At 39.1% G+C, this 17014-nt stretch overlaps 1 pseudogene across 1 annotated transcript in view; it reads right to left on the bottom strand.

Moving 5' to 3' along the window:
- LOC144756170 (vitellogenin-A2-like) overlaps positions 1 to 16480 on the bottom strand; it is a 59884-nt pseudogene extending 43404 nt beyond the window's left edge. Inside the window, exons 1-11 of the transcript XR_013595094.1 lie at positions 16376 to 16480; positions 16092 to 16112; positions 15818 to 15969; positions 14078 to 14329; positions 12229 to 12390; positions 11991 to 12139; positions 9355 to 9505; positions 6275 to 6432; positions 6023 to 6188; positions 3914 to 4039; positions 2044 to 2262 (exon numbers count right to left, since the gene is read on the bottom strand). The product of XR_013595094.1 is annotated as a vitellogenin-A2-like (transcript). The remainder of the gene's footprint in view (positions 1 to 2043; positions 2263 to 3913; positions 4040 to 6022; positions 6189 to 6274; positions 6433 to 9354; positions 9506 to 11990; positions 12140 to 12228; positions 12391 to 14077; positions 14330 to 15817; positions 15970 to 16091; positions 16113 to 16375) is intronic.
- Between the last annotated feature and the right edge of the window lie 534 nt (positions 16481 to 17014).

The following is a 17014-nucleotide window of genomic DNA, read 5'->3' as shown; positions in this document are numbered from 1 at the left end:
AACATAATATATCAATTGAAATATCTAGTGTGAAAACACATAACCAGTATCCTGGGATTCAAATTTACCTTTCTATAAAATAAATGTATTTGTACTGATAAATAGCTTGATACTCAGAAGATGCTGTGGGGTGTGTAGTCACTAAAGAGGCGCCTTCCTGATCAGTTATTTCTTCATCTGTGTAAGATGATATCAGGATGGCGGACATGCAACCATCAATACTTGTCTAACTTCCAAACCATCTATCTTCAGTGCAACAACTACAACAGAATCACAAGGTGCTATGAATATTCAACTACTATTAAAAAGATTTAGGTGAAATACTCAATGTACCTCATATGAAGCAACAAATTGTAATCAGAAGTTTTATTTTCAAAATGTGCAAGTGATAAGAAGTGGCAGAGTATCAGTGAAGTAGACACACTCTATTCGAGATGTGTACTCCAACAGCACCTTTACCATTCTCAAGGAGTGAACCTGCAGATATGTTAATGTGCCTGAGCCTGTAAAGCTCTGGCAATGAGAATCAATATGTTAACTTGAAACAATTACCATAGAACACAGTGTATTCCCTCTAAATTCATATTTCTGGTCTTTGTTACAAACCTTATCTTAAGTAAAGCAGACCTTTGTGGAACAACATCGGAAACCCTGCATGTAAAACTGTCAGGTCAGTAATGTGAGGCATCATAATATCAGGATGGGGATTTTTTAAAACTTAGAGACTTCATATACATAGGGTTAGGAAGATTTTGTGGGAAAAAGTATGAAAATTGGAATGCTTCATAGGGAATGGCTATTTTTATCTGAGATATAACCACATTTGTGCACCAGAGGCCTTTTCTTATATTATAATTTAAATTAATGATGAAATATTTATGTAAGTGAAACATTGGGAAATCTGGTGTTACTTTAGTAGATGAACCAAAGTGGGTCAATCACTTCTGGTGGTATGAGTAAAACGTATAATAAAGAAATATAAAAACTATATTTAGAATGCAGTTACCTATTGTGTGTCTCCATAATGGTGAAAAGCCTATTACAAAATAAGCTGCTGCCTATCAAATGTTGACAGAAATAAGATACAATCTATTTTCCCACTGGATCTCCATTAAATTACACTTAGAAGGCACCTGATTCTGACAAGAGACTTCTGCAGCCCTCAGGTTTTGTTTATGATATTTTATATCAGAAAACATTACTGAACTAAAAATTGTCCACTTCTTAGAAAATCTTCCTGAATACCAGACATAGAGAACGACTTTGTAACCATCAATCCAGTGAAGCATGTGAGTATATTAAATTACATCAATGTGGAATAAATGTATACTTTCTTTGTTCAACTCATATTAGGTTTAACATATGTGGTCTATTTTCTTTTGTGTTGCTTTATAAGAAGGCAGACCTAATGTAAAATTGCTTCCAAAGTGCCTGAAGAATGAACATCTTTTTCTGTAGACTCTTTACACTCATATTGTGGTGTGCCTATAGAATTCCACTACTTTGGTACTACAAAGACCTTCCATGGAAGGCTAAATTTAATCTTATTGCTAGGGACATACAATAGATCAATGAATGCTTCCTTCGCTAACTAACGATAGTTAATGGTAAATCTGAGATATCTTAAAGTCACTCTCCATCTGGGCTATATACTGACATCAGAATGTGATATTGGAAATTTTACGAAAACGTGTGCAGATTAAAGTCACACACATACACGTTTGATGGCATACCCACTTGAATGCGCTATTTGAACAACATTTGGAAAGACATCTATGGGAGAGCACCACCTATTTGTTAAGACAATAAATCAGTGCACAAAGCAACACATAAATTACATTATTAATTGTATTTTGTATAAATATGAAACTTCTGAGTTCTTCTAGGGTTTTTTATGGTGATCGTATGTAGGCAAACAAACCAACTGAAATGGATATTGAATCACATATTGTGCTCAGGGTGAGCTATACAATTATTCTTTTGATTCTGCTATGCATCTTAGTATGATGGTTGTTTTGATGAATCTCGCTCCTTCTTTCTTACCCTTCTTGAATCCTCCTTCACAATGTTCCTCAAAGCCATCACTGCATCAGTCTGGATCCTGACAGGCAGCTGATAAGCGCTGGAGGAGAATCCTGGCAAGAACTTCTGGATCCGCTTGATACTGGCCGGCTGTCCTGCATTTCCAAGAGCCTTCAGAGCCAGTGACATGTCCTCTTCATGGGCATTGCTGGCCGCTTCAGCTGCCAAGTCATGTAGAGGCTGAAAAAGAAACACATCTAATGCTCATCATTTTGCCACTTTTCCACTCCTAGGTTCTCTTTCCTATTCTTTATTTGTACCTTCTTTTTTTGGATTAAATTAATTTACCCATAATTCTGTCACCCTGTCTAATGACCTCTCTGTCTCACTTTCTTCCTCTTACCATAATCCAAATGAGAGTTGGTTTGTGTTTCTGTAGTTCTTACTTCCCTATTGCCATAGTAGTGAATAACTGGGCTTCAAATCCAGTTTGCAAGCTAAGGGCTCTTCTCGAAAGCCATAAATAACATCTACATCTCCATGCAGTGAACCTATTGTTAACATTGCTCTACATAAAGTACAAATATCCATAATAATGTTTGATTTATAACCCTAAGAAAGAGGAAAATATATTCTGATACAGAGACACCCAGGTTCTACATGAGCAATGGTCTATTGGACATGGGCAATGCACGTAGGAGAATTCTTTCCATTGGTTGAATTTGAGCACTAGTGTGCGCAAATGACTGGCACTGGCTAAATTGTGACAAGTAATATTGAGTGTCACGACCGTTTGGAAAGGGAACCTTGCTTCATTCACGCACGGAACTTTGTTGAAGCACACGCTCAAGAAAGTATTATACGAAGCTGGTTTTTTTCAAGCGCCAGATGGTGCCAAAGGATGCCGTCACCATCCATTATTGGAATTTTGGGTCAAGTCATTTATGAACCGCTAGAGTGGGCATTCATCAACTTCTTTCAACAGCTTTACTTATTTGAAAACTGATCTTGTGGCGTTTTCAGAATAGAGGTTTCTGGTCACGACTGTTTGGAAAGGGAACCTTGCTTCATTCATGCACGGAACTTTGTTGCAGCACACGCTCAAGAAAGGATTATATGAAGCTGGAGTGGGCATCAATAAACAACTTTTGACAGCTTCATCAACTACTTTCTTTGAAACTGATCTTGTGGCTTTTTTGGTCCTGAAGAGAATCCCATGAACATAGGGATTTGAAACGCGTAGACCACGTTTTTTTTGCCAAACAGTGGTTTTGTTGATTAGGCTTGTTTGTGTTGTGCCCAATTAATGTAACTGTTCCATTGGTTGTACATTAGTGTAAATATTGTACAGGGTACATTTATAGAAAAAATCTTTTTGTAAGTTAATCACAGCTTTGTTAGGCATTGTAGGTGCTTTCTAGGCGGATTACTTGTCCCACCCCTTTTTGCACCAAGGAGGTTGAATGGGTATGGTGTTGTGTAGAGTGAATGTGTTTGGAAGTATAGGAATGCAAGTGGATTGATTATTGGTTTTTGTGTTGAAATGTATTCACAATTTATTTTTTGGTCATCACATTTAGTCATGTGTTCCCTTTTGGAGGAAAGAAATTGAAAAAGATTCTGTGCTATTGAAATAAGAGCTACTAATGAGCTTACGGTGTATTGTTTTATGGCTCTTGCACCCTTGGTTGAAATATTGAAAACATTGAACCAGTATTGGCATTTTTCTTGTTGTTTGTTAAATTGTGGTAGGACATAAAATGGTCAGAGATGCTGTTTTACCATATTAATGCACATACTTCAGTGCATAGATTGACTAAAGCACACCGATTGTGTTTATGAAAGAAATATGTAAAACTATTCTCCTTGTCAATACTGAAAAGTTACTCACGGATAGAGCTTCCTCGGGACAGGAAGAATGAGCACCACAGTACTTGTTCACCATGGACCCGTATGCCAGGATCGCTGCCATGTATACGACAGGGGATTTCTGATGTTCTGCCTCTTTGACTAAATCCTGCAAGGTTATGGACAGAGGTTAATCACTGGAAGTTTGTAGACTGTGTTTATTTTATACACCAAACATGGTTTGGACATTTCACAACATTTGTCCAATTATGGAGAATAGGGTTAAAAAGTAAAAGATGGCTAACACATTACAAAAAACACGTCATTGAGGTATATCATACAGATCACTCAGCACTCTACATAACAACAATTTATCAAGTGATTTTACAAGAGAGGACTTTACATGTCCCTAAGGGCCATTTGTTGAACTTCATACACTAGTGGCACAGAGGCTAGACAGCTACGGATATATTAGTGAGCCAACATGTTATGGGTGTGTAATAGCAACGACAGGGTGATTTTAAAAGTCAACGGTGGCATGAAGGTATGGCATACGCAGGTACAACATGATCACAATTTGAATTTCACAGGTTTGTAATAGTACCAAATACATAAAATGCTAGATAAAAACTTCAAAGTACACAATTAAACACAAACAATCTTTGTAGAGTGAAGAATTTAGAATGTTGATCCGAAGTGTGACATTTTTCACAAATTGTATCAGACACCGATATGATGGATAGAATGCTATAAATAATCTCAGGCAGAGCAAATCTCGTGGGGGCCGTATTCCAGTCCAGTGTTTTCCATGTACTATGCCAATCTAGCAGAAGCCAATCAAATGAAAATGAGCCCTGATCCTGTTTCAATGGGAAAAGTTCAGTCCAAACTGCCAGACAGTCCCCGATGACATAAGCAACCCCAGACAAGTTGAAGTGCCATAGTGGCAGAAAAAAGATTTGGGTTGCTTGTGTTCTCATTCAGAGGGGACCTGGCTAGAAGCTCAAGCGCGATTATTCTTACTGGAACAGGACTAATATATACATGCATAAGGCTGGTCTCTATCTGAAGTGGAGTAGTAGGGAAAACATAATGGACTGGAATGCAACTCAATCGCTTATCAGTTGCTGTGGCTTTTTACAAGTGTTCCATCCCTCCTCACCTTTGTTTTTTCCTCTATACATTGTCTTAAATACTTAAGGAATATCCAGTTTTGGTCCCATGCCCATTGTGCCATGGGATTGAAGGTATACCTCATTGACAAGGCCTAAATAGGCCAAAACTTGTCTGGGATTGTATGTGTTCTCATACAGACCATGCCTCAGAGTTTGTGCATTGTTATTCCTATTCAAGCAGCCCCTGAGCTAATTTGGACGTCTTAAATTGCATACTGGGCTGAAAATCATAGACTGGAATGCAGCCCAAAAGATTCACAGTGGCTGTGACTTTTTGCAATCACTCCACCTATCGCCTTGTTGTTTTTTTCCTTTTTAATATTTTTTTAATTGGACACTACAATAGTTAAATTTTAGCTGCAATGAAGTGATAACAAAATTAGATGACATTTTTACACTGAACACTCAATGTTACCGCAGTATGTACTGCTAGTATGCCCTGTAACAAACTGAAATATTCGATCAGGAAAACAAACGCCACCTGGTCTCTTCACAGACGATCAAAGTTCAACAGAACATAGGAGAAGGGAAGTCATATCAACCACAGATGGAAGGGTAAGCAGACTCTAAATTGTCAATGAAATGGAAAAGATATCTGTAGCTGTTGGTGACTCAAAACGTGACTTTAAAATTAACTGTGGTCGAGTGTCCTTGGAGAACTATGCATCCCTACTATTGTTCCTGTTATTTTGATGTAAATAGGATCAAAGACAGGGTACCAATCAAAAAAGTGCTGCAGTTTGTTTGTACATCAGCAGAGGCACCATTTCTGTGACACTATTGGATGGTATTCTACATGTGAAATAATGGTGGGCCAAGGCCCCAGTTTGAGGAGGCCTTAAGAGGGGACATTTGGTTGTTTTATCATGCATTTGACTTCCCTTCTAAGTCATACTACACTGTCCGCCATAACTGCACAATGTCCACTATGTCCACTAACATGAGAGAACAACATGATAAAACTTTATTAGACTTACTTGAGCCACTTGCAAGGTCTGGTGATCTGCTCTGGTGAACTGGACAGCTAGAGTGACAGCCTGGGCTGCCTCCCTGGGGCTCAGCTCCTGGTTGTGGATCTTCTGCTTAATAACCTTCAGTGCATCAATGGTTCCCACCGCTGGGATGGCATTCAGCAACCAGCGCCTGCATGTAGGATACAAATCCCAGGTGTTAGGCAGATACAATTCTAGTATTACAAGCCATTGGTTGACATAATAACAGCAAATCACCTGTACTGAGGTCTGTCTGCAAACTGCTTCCATATGGCTTGGATATTTTCATAGTTTGCTGCTCGAAGAATCTGGGTGAGCTGTAGGAATTTGGCAGGAGCATCAGCATGTACCTGTTGTTGGTTATTCTGCACTAAATGCTGGAGGGTTTCCGCAACCTGTACCAAAAAATAAAATAGGTGGAATTTTTTTTTTTTTAAACTTATGGAAAGTATCATGAAACATATTGTGCCATATCTTTCAAGAAGCTAGAGGAAAGGAGTATATTCGCAAATTTTAAGTTGTTAAATTGCTAAAGATAGTTCTTCATGCCTCTTCTCTCACACTACATCTATAAGGACATTCATCCCTGTTTAATTAGTTTCTGTGTCATTTTGGGTTTCCTAGCATTATCTAGAGATGGAGCACTAGAGGGGCAGCGTGCATCAGAGGGACAAACAACAAATGGTATTTATGATATGAAACAGAGAGATAAAAACAGAAGATGGAAAATCTTCAGTGGCATCATTGAATAATCGTTTGTTTTTTCCAAACTGTCCCAGGAAAATCGTTTGAATTCTGAAAGTAATTAATCGCAGGTATTGTTCTATTTTCTCCTACACAATATAACCATGGTGTGGGAAATTTCTTGTGGGACTATCCTCCAGATTTGTCTTTAAATATTTGGAATTACATCATCATCCAATGCTTAATCAGACCCTGGTGATCAAAACATTCCTACTGTCTAAAATGTGCAGTGCCTATAACTCCTCTGCCTCTCCCACTGGTATTACTTTCTATTTGTGGGCTCTTAGATGGTATTAGTACAATGTCTAATTTATAGAGGCAAAGTGTCTAGAAGTACGTTTTGTGCACGACTGTATTTACAAATAACGTATGGATTACAGAACAAAGTCAATCAGTGTACGACCTGTAAAATGCTTTTGATTGATGCTAAATGGCTGAGCTTAAAGATTTTTCTATCTATCCCAATTATAATCTATGATCATATTGGCCAGCGTTTACCACAGTACAGCACTCTGACTGGTTGGTGATTAAAAAAATGTCTAAAAAATAAATAAGTGAGAGTGTTTTCTCGAGCAAATATCTGAATTGTTACTCAAACGTAGGCACAGCCAGTGCCATAGAAGGTCTGCGCACAAAGGGAACAATACTTTGTTGGGCTGAATGCTAATGGAGGCTCAGTTTGGTCCCATTGATCAATCACTAGACCTGGTCTTTAGGGTTAGATATGATTCTTTAAGAGATACAGGGAATTACATACTTGTGTGCTATTACAGATTTTCCAAGCATTCGAAAGGGACATCTGGGGGTAAATGACTCAATATACCTTAAAGCCAAAGCAGACATCAGTAAACAAAGAACTTTCTATAATACTTATTGGTGATGATTTGTAATGAAGTGCAACTGGTTGAAAGTACATGTTCCTTTATCAGGCATGGCTTCCATAGTAAACCTCTACTGTTTAAACCAGATTTCAAATCTGGTAACTCACTGCTATGACATAGCAAAAGTTGATAAGAAAACCCGTTATCCACCATTGCTACATTATAAAGGATGTTCAGACCAGGCTGACAGGGCTGTCTTAAAGCCTGCCAGCACAGTTCTGCTTGCTTGCTTTGGCTGAAGGCAGAGAGCACAGCTGCAGGAGTAGAAACATAGGTGGGGTTGGGGTGGGAGTTAGTTAAGGATGGCCAGTAAGCTATTTTTCCATATTTGGGTCTGGGATTGGAGGCCATGCTCCCCTATTACTCCTCTGCCCCGTGGGTAGCAGTGATAAGCAGGGGCAGATGCTTTTAGGTGCCATCCATTACTTTATAGATGGATAATTGTGAGTTACAGAGATGTTATTCTCAGAACCCCTGAGTGAACAAAATCCCTGTAAAACACAGTTACTCATCTATGTGTCTATATGCTATGTATGTTTCCATTGGAGGCATCTATTGTGAATACCAGATTCTAAATCTGATTATTCACAGCTATGATGTAGCAATTGTGAGAAATAAAGGTTGATTCCCACAGTTTCGACCCCTAAAGTAAGTCCACACTGCTCTGACAGGCCTCTCTGCAAGCCAGTTAGTGCAGCACTTGGTCTGGCCCACCTTTGAGAGGATGGGGAGTGGAAGTACACAGAGCTTGTTGGAAGTTGGTAGCAGGTGGCCAGATATTCCCTTTTTACATTTGGACATTTGGGAGAGGGGGAGAGGCCATGTTATGTACGCTTCCCCAATTACTCCTCTGCCCCTTTGTAGTTGATGAAAGCAGGGTCAAATGATTTTGGACACCATACATAACATACCATATAAACTGAATATAAAAGTATATATGGGTATAATATGAATAACAGAGATCTTTTTCACCTCAGTGTTCTGAGTGACATCATACACAATTTGACAGTTTCTTTTGCTGTCTACTCAATGCCACTCAGAACACCTCAGTGAGAAACATTCCAGTTGTACTATGTTACCCAAATATAATTCTATGAAAAATGTTTTTTCAAGTGCACAAAATGCGATTCTGTATCCTATTATTGAATCACATTTTGCATTTGTGATTCGATATTTGGAAGGGGCTTCCCTTCCAAATACTAAATCAATATGGTATGTATTACTGTTTTGCAATAGCATTCTGGTTGCAATTCAGTAATACTTTTCCCGCCAGTTTAAAACTGGTGGTAACCCATTTGCAAATATGAAGGGGTCCCTAAGGGACCCCTTCCTTGTTGAGAATGTAAATATAAATACTTAAAAAATGAAACCTTTTTTTCTTTTGAAACACATATCATTTTCCTTAAAGGAAAACAGACTACATTTAAAAGAAAAAAGATTGCTTAGTTAAAAAGCAGTGACAAGCATGGGGGTCTGCTGATCTCTGCCGGCCATCATCCCAGTGATGGCAGTGACTCCTAATGGGTCGCAAACTGCAACTTACCTCCTTTATATGTATAAGGTATGTCGATTTGCAACTCACAAGCAATCCCTAAATGAAACTTTATGAGTTTCATTAATTAGGAGTTCCTAATTGCGATTCAGAGAGAATTTAAATGTCACATGCACACTGATATATTGAGATTTACATACTTGGGTTTCAGGACTCCTTGTCTTCACTAACTGAATAGGCATTTGAAATATTTCAGAAGCGAACTGGTACTGAAGACCACCGCGGTTCTGTAGCTCAGTCTGAGGAGCATTCACTCGATTGCTTTTCGTTTCAACAAAGGTGAGCACTTGCCTGAAAGAAAGATGAATAGAAAATGTATTAGCTCCCTATTTGTCTTGTCAAGAACCCTAGCTTGCAAACGATCAGGTAAGCAGGGGTCCTAAAATGCCATGTGCTTGGAGTCTGCCATTCCAGACATTATACATGCACATATTTGGACCTCGGAATACAGACTGAAAATAAAAGGTTTTTGTGCTGATCTGATGAGGGCAGATGTTCATCTCATCCTACTTCCTAATGGACCTTTTTGGGATAGTAGATGCTCATTGTCTTCATCACTGAGAAGTTTAATTTTCTCTGGCCCTACTCAGACGTTGCATCAGCCCAGATTCTCTCACAGTTATGAACATATATAGATGCGAGGCCAGCGCTTTAGCCTAAGATTCAAACATTGCTCTGTTTGACTTCATTACATAGCTATGATTTGATGAGCTAAGAATCTGGATTTTATTTTCCGAACCACCTTTCACTTTCTATGTACAGCTCTATGTTGTGAAAGATATCTTCGGCTTGAAACCTTTCAATCTTTCCTCCTTCATTGTAACCTATCTGAAGGAGAAGATCCGGTGATATAGAGAGATGCTAAAAATCATTTTAGAGATATTACAATAAACAGTTATGGTTGTATATTAACATAACTGTGTCAATGATTTACAGAGACACACCCCAGCAGAAAGTTGAAGGACAACACTTTACAAGCAAAAATCAAGCCAGTTTTCTGCTAGATAATGGTTATAAATCTGCTAATGCTTTTTTGAAGAAAGTACCATGGACATTATTTCATCAGGTGTAGCGGAAGGGACATCCTGAATACTTTCGACCACAACGGTCATCACATACATTGACTGTTTGTCTCAAATCGAACCCCTCAACAGACTTATGTTTGCTGCCAAGTGCCTGAGGAAAAGTCAGTGAGTGGAAGCTATGAAAGGTAAATAGGGCTCACGGAGCCTTGTTTACTTTCTTTTGGTTTTAATCCTAGTATAATATAAGAGCCTGAGATAGCAAGGACAGAGCCAGGGGTGGCATGCAATAGGTAGATGCTGCAAACCTTGGCTAGCTTAAAATGATGTCAATGGACAACAGCTTCATGAATTAAAAAGATGAATCAGAATTCATATGTTGGGGAAATCTTGTTATACTCTCAACAGTTATCCAATGTATAAAGCAAACTCAAGGGCAATATTTTTTATTTCTTGTAGTAAAATCAACTCACATAGCTAAAAAACAAAAGGCTCTCCTCTATGCCTTTAAATTCATTTGTATTGCTTGCTCTCTGAAATTATGCAATACCAAAGTGATCATTAATTCTGCAAATCAAAAACTTGCCATTGTGGCACTAAACCACTGAGGCAGGTGTTGACAAACCCTTTTCAACTGTCACTCAATTCTTGACATGTGTAATTTTACAAATGTCCTCTAGAAAGCATTAGCTTCATCGAAACACACATTTAAATCTCAGACATATTCTAACAAGACTTAGACCAAACATCCTTTGCCTTCCAAGACTCAACCTCCAATAGTACAAAGAACCATGCACTGTAGAAAAGTTCCTGCCTTTCTGTTAGCAATAAATGTGTGGAATACAGTCATCGCCAGTGGACTCATTACCTTTTGTAGTGTTATTCTTTGCTTACAGCTGTTTGGCACAATATGTGTGGCTTCATGGAGTTTTAAGGCTCCGTATTTTGTCCTTATGATGTACCAGATGATTACTGAGAGAACAGACAGGCAGTTTAGCTGTTTCTAAAATATCAAACTGTCTTTCTGAGCTCAAGTTCAAAGTGGCTTGGTGTCTCATAGCTTGCCTGTTGGAAGAACAATGGGCAAACCCCATTCTCATTTTAGTATGCCTTGGAACATATAAGATGTTTTTGGGGGTGATCATCTGGATAGTACTCTATGATATAACCAGTCGAGCTAAGTAGTAGCATTTAGGAGCCAAGCCAATTTCATTGATCTGGTATGGCTATTGGCAAGAATAAAAAAAAAAAAGAATCAAACAAAGTTGACTTGTGTCTTAAAAGCTATTGCCACAGTATTGATATATCTGAGGCATTAGATAGGATATAAAAGCAAGTGTAAACACATGCTCTTTCCATAATCAAATCATAAGGCCATGAAGGTGGAGATGTCAGTTCTCCTTTCACTGGCAGACAGACAATTGTTTTTATGGGGATAAAACCGGTGCTAAGAGAAGGGAATTAAGGGTAGCGGATTCTATAAAAGGAAGAATCTATCTATTGATAAATATTGATTTTTTTGTGTTCAAGTTTAATGTGCAAGCTCTTAAACATTTATGGTTTCTCGGTCCATGTTGTTCCTGGTCTATTAAACATATTGAATAGCTGTTTCACTAAACATAAATTCATTTTGAATTGGAATTGCTAAATTCCTGATTAACACTGCTATGATCCTTTGGACACTTGACATGTAATTTTGTGATGATCCTGCACAAAACAGCACCCACAGAGATTGATGAATATAAGACACCCACCTAGCTTCCATTACAGCTGCACCATAGAGTTCATAGAAGGGGGAGAACTGATAAACCTGTCGTGCAGTCACTTCAGTGATTAGAGCGCCACCATCTCTGGGCTTCATCTTGTAAGTATATGTTGCCGCCCTTCTTAGATTCTTTACCATCTATAAAAGTATAGAAGCAGATAAAATGATCATGGAGAGGTACGATATTAAAAGTCATATTTGAGTCTACATATGTGACAAGCATGTACCTTCTGCCAAGAATCGCTTTTCTCCATGTAAGCCATGCCGATGTTCTTTTCCACTTTATCCTGACAGTTGTTCAGGTCTCTGGATTTCACAACGATGATTCTATCTGTTCTCTTGTCTTCTTGGATCACATACCTTGTGTGGCAGACACCGGTGACACCAGACTGTGGAAATTAGCAGCAGAGACAATCAAAATTGCTAGGTGGTGGTCTGGGTCCTTATATGAACATATTCAGATAAGGTAAGATTTGCCAATTATCAAAGGTTTTTGCTGTAAGTAGCCCATCACTCGATTCAACCTACTGATCTGCAGGCCATAACAGCAATGGGTGATATCTTGATTTGCTGCAAGCTGAATGTTCTATGAAAACCATCTAGAATTAATTTTACTGACTCTTAAGGGAGGACACCATACCTCTTTCATATGTGTGAGTAATACAAACAAGTGTCCTTACTTCACTTCCATTCTATGGAGTCTGCATCAGTTACCCTTGGACGCAAGGTGTTGAGAAAATCAACCGTCTTGTTTCTAGTAAAATAGGGTTAGCATCTCCATCATGAATGTTGCTTAAACTTTGGAGTCTAAGTATATCTAGGTCCACCTGAGTCAGGCACTTTGGAAATTAGAAACACATTCTTTTGAAAGCACACAACTCAAAGAGTACCTTGCTATCTTTCTCTTTGTAATGCATATATTTAACAAGGACCCCCTGAATACAAAGAATTGTAGTTCCTAGACCAGGGAAAACAAATGAGTGATAGGTATCAATCTAGGCAACAACCATAGTAGACATAGGAAGGGACTGAGCTACAACAATAGTTTTTAGAAAAATTGTACAATTTTATTCAGAATTATTAACACAGCTTTAAGTTCATGTAATACAGTCAATTTCAATTTTAAAAGAGGCAAATATATCACAATAAAAATAAACAATCAAGGTATCATAAAAATTTCCATTCAATTAGATGGATGGATACACGTAAGAATAAACAATTAGAAAAATATATAAACAAGGTGGCAAATTTTATCTCAAAATTTGCCACCTTGTTTATATATTGAATAAAATTGTACAATTTTTCTAAAAACTATTGTTGTTGCTCAGTCCCTTCCTATGTCTACTATGGTTGTTGCCTAGATTGATACCTATCACTCATCTTTCTCTTTGTATGCAGGAATCAATTTTCTCTGCAAGTTTTCTGCTTTTAAATATTATTATCGAGTGCATTAGTCTGAATGACTCCATAAAAGCAAACAAAGACTACAACTCTTAGAACTCACTAGATTAGCAAAACACAGAGCATGTCCTGCCAATGTGAAACACGATGGAAACAATACATTAGGACAGTCTTTGCAGGCGTGCCTTTATCACTCTGGAGAAAAAATGTGAGGACTTCTTCTCAACACTGTTTCAGAAGGTCAAAATATCTCCTAGAACGTTGATCAACAGTTTTATACTTTAGAGATATCATCATCACACAACACCATCCATGAACCTAGTTGGAAACAATGAGAAAGACATCCAATGTGTTGTTGACCAGGTTCCCATTTAACATCAAATGATGTCATGGAAGCTATAGGAGGTGTAGATACTGGACATTGTAAGTGAAGGTGTACTTTCACCAGACACATTTGTTAAGTTTGGGAAAGAAATAAGATTTTTTTTAAACTAACCTCACAACACTCAGACATCAGCATTTTTATATCTTGGAGGGAGCCTTTACCACACTTTGTAGGTGGCTTTATAGATTTGTTCATGCCACTTAAATATATATTTATGATTGTATTGTCACATGGTGTCACTAATAGATCTCAATATTGCTAACAACCGTTTTAAAATAATTGACACTAACCTCTTGCAAGTCATAGACATTTTGTGTTTTCTTGATGGTGACCTGCAGCATGTTCACGATTCCTCTGTAAATGTTAAGTATAGTTTCAGAAACACCATCTGGGGCGTACATGTGTCCTACACGTCCATTGCTGTACTCAAACTTCACAGGTCTGCTCAGCTGAGCAGCAATGCTTTGTGTCAGCTTTGAGGAACGAGTGAATGGATCCTTGGGCCAGATGCCATTGTATTCTTTGATTTCCGTAGAGGTGATCTGGAAAAAAAAATTGTTATTGTTAGTATCTTTGAAAGGTACTGCTATGTCTCATGAAGACAATACCATTAGAAACTTAGATGCTGAGTGCATCCTGTAGAATATTGAGGTTCTTGATTTACCCATGATATGTGCACCTATGTACTACACGTTGTACCTATGTATTTCACAGTGCACTACTGTCTGTAATACTGATCACTTTGCGCATACCTAGTTCATTCCCACCAAGTTCTGGCTGCCATTGCCACCCCAATCCAACTGAAAACAAAATAAACATCATCCTGTCAAGTTTGTACACCACCCTCAGCATTTTCCAATCTTTCAACTCCAAAATATTGAAGAATAAAATATGGTGTCCTGCCATATGTCCAAATCACCCTCTCTTTATTGCCCCTCCCAACTACACCCAAATATATCAAATGCACTATCTGGTGTTCTGCCACTCTTTGTGCCTTCCCCACCCCACTCGAAGCTGTGCCTTAGGGTAGGCGCAGTGCCTGTAGTGGCTCTCTGAAAGCCACATCAACACATACTGAATCCCCTGCCCGCTGTGGGTCTCTGCAGACTTGCAGCTGACCACGAAGATGTTGGCTGGGGAGTGACAGAGCACGACCTTAGTTCCTCCACCTCCCTCAGGTTTATGGAGACCCAACAGAAGTGGGAGAAGCCTAGTGACAAAGAAGAGCATTATGTGCCATTCTGCTGCCTCGCTCAATCTCTGGTGACCTGGGTAAGGTGAAGAAACACCAGGAAAGCAAACACAACCACTGGTGACATAGCACAGAAATAACAACCTAATGAATGAATGAGTGGGATTTGTTTAGCGGACTCTGAAGAGTGTCCAGGTGCTAACAGGCAGAGTCCAGGTACGCAAACCCACAGCGGAGAACTTACCAGGCTTGAAGTTTTTGGGGAAAGTGAGCTCAGAAGAGATCCAGCACAAGCCTCGAGGAAGCTCAATACAGGCCTTAGCAGCCAGGAAGGAGAAGGCTTTGCCACCCCTTGAGATAGGCTTACAGCGACGCATACCCAAAAGCGAAGCAGAGCAGAGTGCAGCGCTCTGGAGGGAATATACTGACTGAATCTCCTCCAAATGACCAGGACTGGAAAGGAACTCTGCCCTGTGAACCATCGCTGTGAACGTATTACTGTGATATCAAAGCAGCGAATCATTACTGTCCGGTTGGACCCAAGATATGTTTTTATGTTGATATTTATACTTGTATTGACCATGGAGCCAGTAGGTCTTTTATCATGATGAAAGGTACAGTGGGGACAATACTGTCTTTTAATAAAGAAGATTAAAACTAATTTTAAATGATGCAATTGCTATTAAATGAAGAGTCGTTCCACTGGCAACGTTGGCTAAGTCTGCCATATTAGTTTAACTCTGAAAGAAAATGCTATGATTGTAGGAGGGCCTCCTCCCACTGCCCCCCCCCCTGTGCCACGTCATCACTGTGCGCTACACACTGTGTTAGTTCTTACCCTGAGGAGATAGGCCTTCTGAGCGAATCCACTGATCTCCACCTTGCAGTTCAGTTTTATTCCAGATCTGGCCAGGCCAGCCTCCGGTAATCCATTCAGGATAATGGCCTCGTACTGGAAGACGTAGGTCTTACTTTCACTGAAGACGGGTTCTGCAAGAAAACATAGAGCTGAGCACAGAGACGAACATTTCACCTGACATTGACGCAAGGTAATGAGATGCAGTGAGGTCATTACAGGTGAACACACCACTTATACCAACAAAGGTACATACCATAGTTGGACTGCTCGCTGCCTGTGGGAGGAATACAAACAGGAAAGGTGAGAAGCAGCTTAGAAAGAACCAGATTCATGAAAGGTTAACAGTATAATGAAGGTCACTACATTAAATAAATGAGGCTTCTTTCACTGTCCTACTATTCACTCTACCACAAGCGCTCTGGAAGAAACATTTAGATTTAATAATTCTATTAAAAACGATATAAAATACAATTAAAAGAAAGATTTTCTATCCATCCCCACAAGTTTCCATTGAAAAGAGCAGAAGTGCGAGCTTACCCACAAGAGCAACCAGAAGGGCTAGAATGACTCCCCTCATGGTGGCGGTGGATGGAGGTGAGTGGTTGTGCTGCTGCTTTTATAGCCGGGAAAGGGGAGTGTGTGGCTATCTACCAGCTGATTCTAGCTGATGCGTCAGTTTTTTATCACTCACGACAAACATTGTTTTCACCTACAATGATATCGATCTCTAGCTGGAAATAAAGATGCAGAAAGGCTTGACATAGCTAGTATTATTCTACATATTGTATACACTAAAATAATTCAAATGTACTTTTGGAAAGATTTATAAAAAGTGATTGGTTGTCAGACAGCGATGAAATAAATGAATATGTGGTTATGCTGATGAGATTCACTGGAGGTTTTTGGCAGGTCTTACTGTACACCTATGAACGGTTGTGATGACCTTGCTCTGGTCATTCTGACTCGACCGACAGATCTTATCTAAATGATAGTGAGTCTGAGCACTGTGCAAACCTCATGATGACATCAGAGTAGACAGTTGCCCCAGGAATGTCTTATTTTCCACATTAACGGATTTGTGTGAATGCAGTGATGTGCTGTGACACCTTCCTTGGTTTATATATAACATTAATGTGTGGATTAATGCTGCATGCTCCTGGATCTGTCGCTTAGTGC

Source organism: Lissotriton helveticus, chromosome 1_1, assembly GCF_964261635.1.
Source record: "Lissotriton helveticus chromosome 1_1, aLisHel1.1, whole genome shotgun sequence".
Taxonomy (NCBI): Eukaryota; Metazoa; Chordata; class Amphibia; order Caudata; family Salamandridae; genus Lissotriton; species Lissotriton helveticus.
This window is presented reverse-complemented; position numbering and strand designations above follow the sequence as displayed.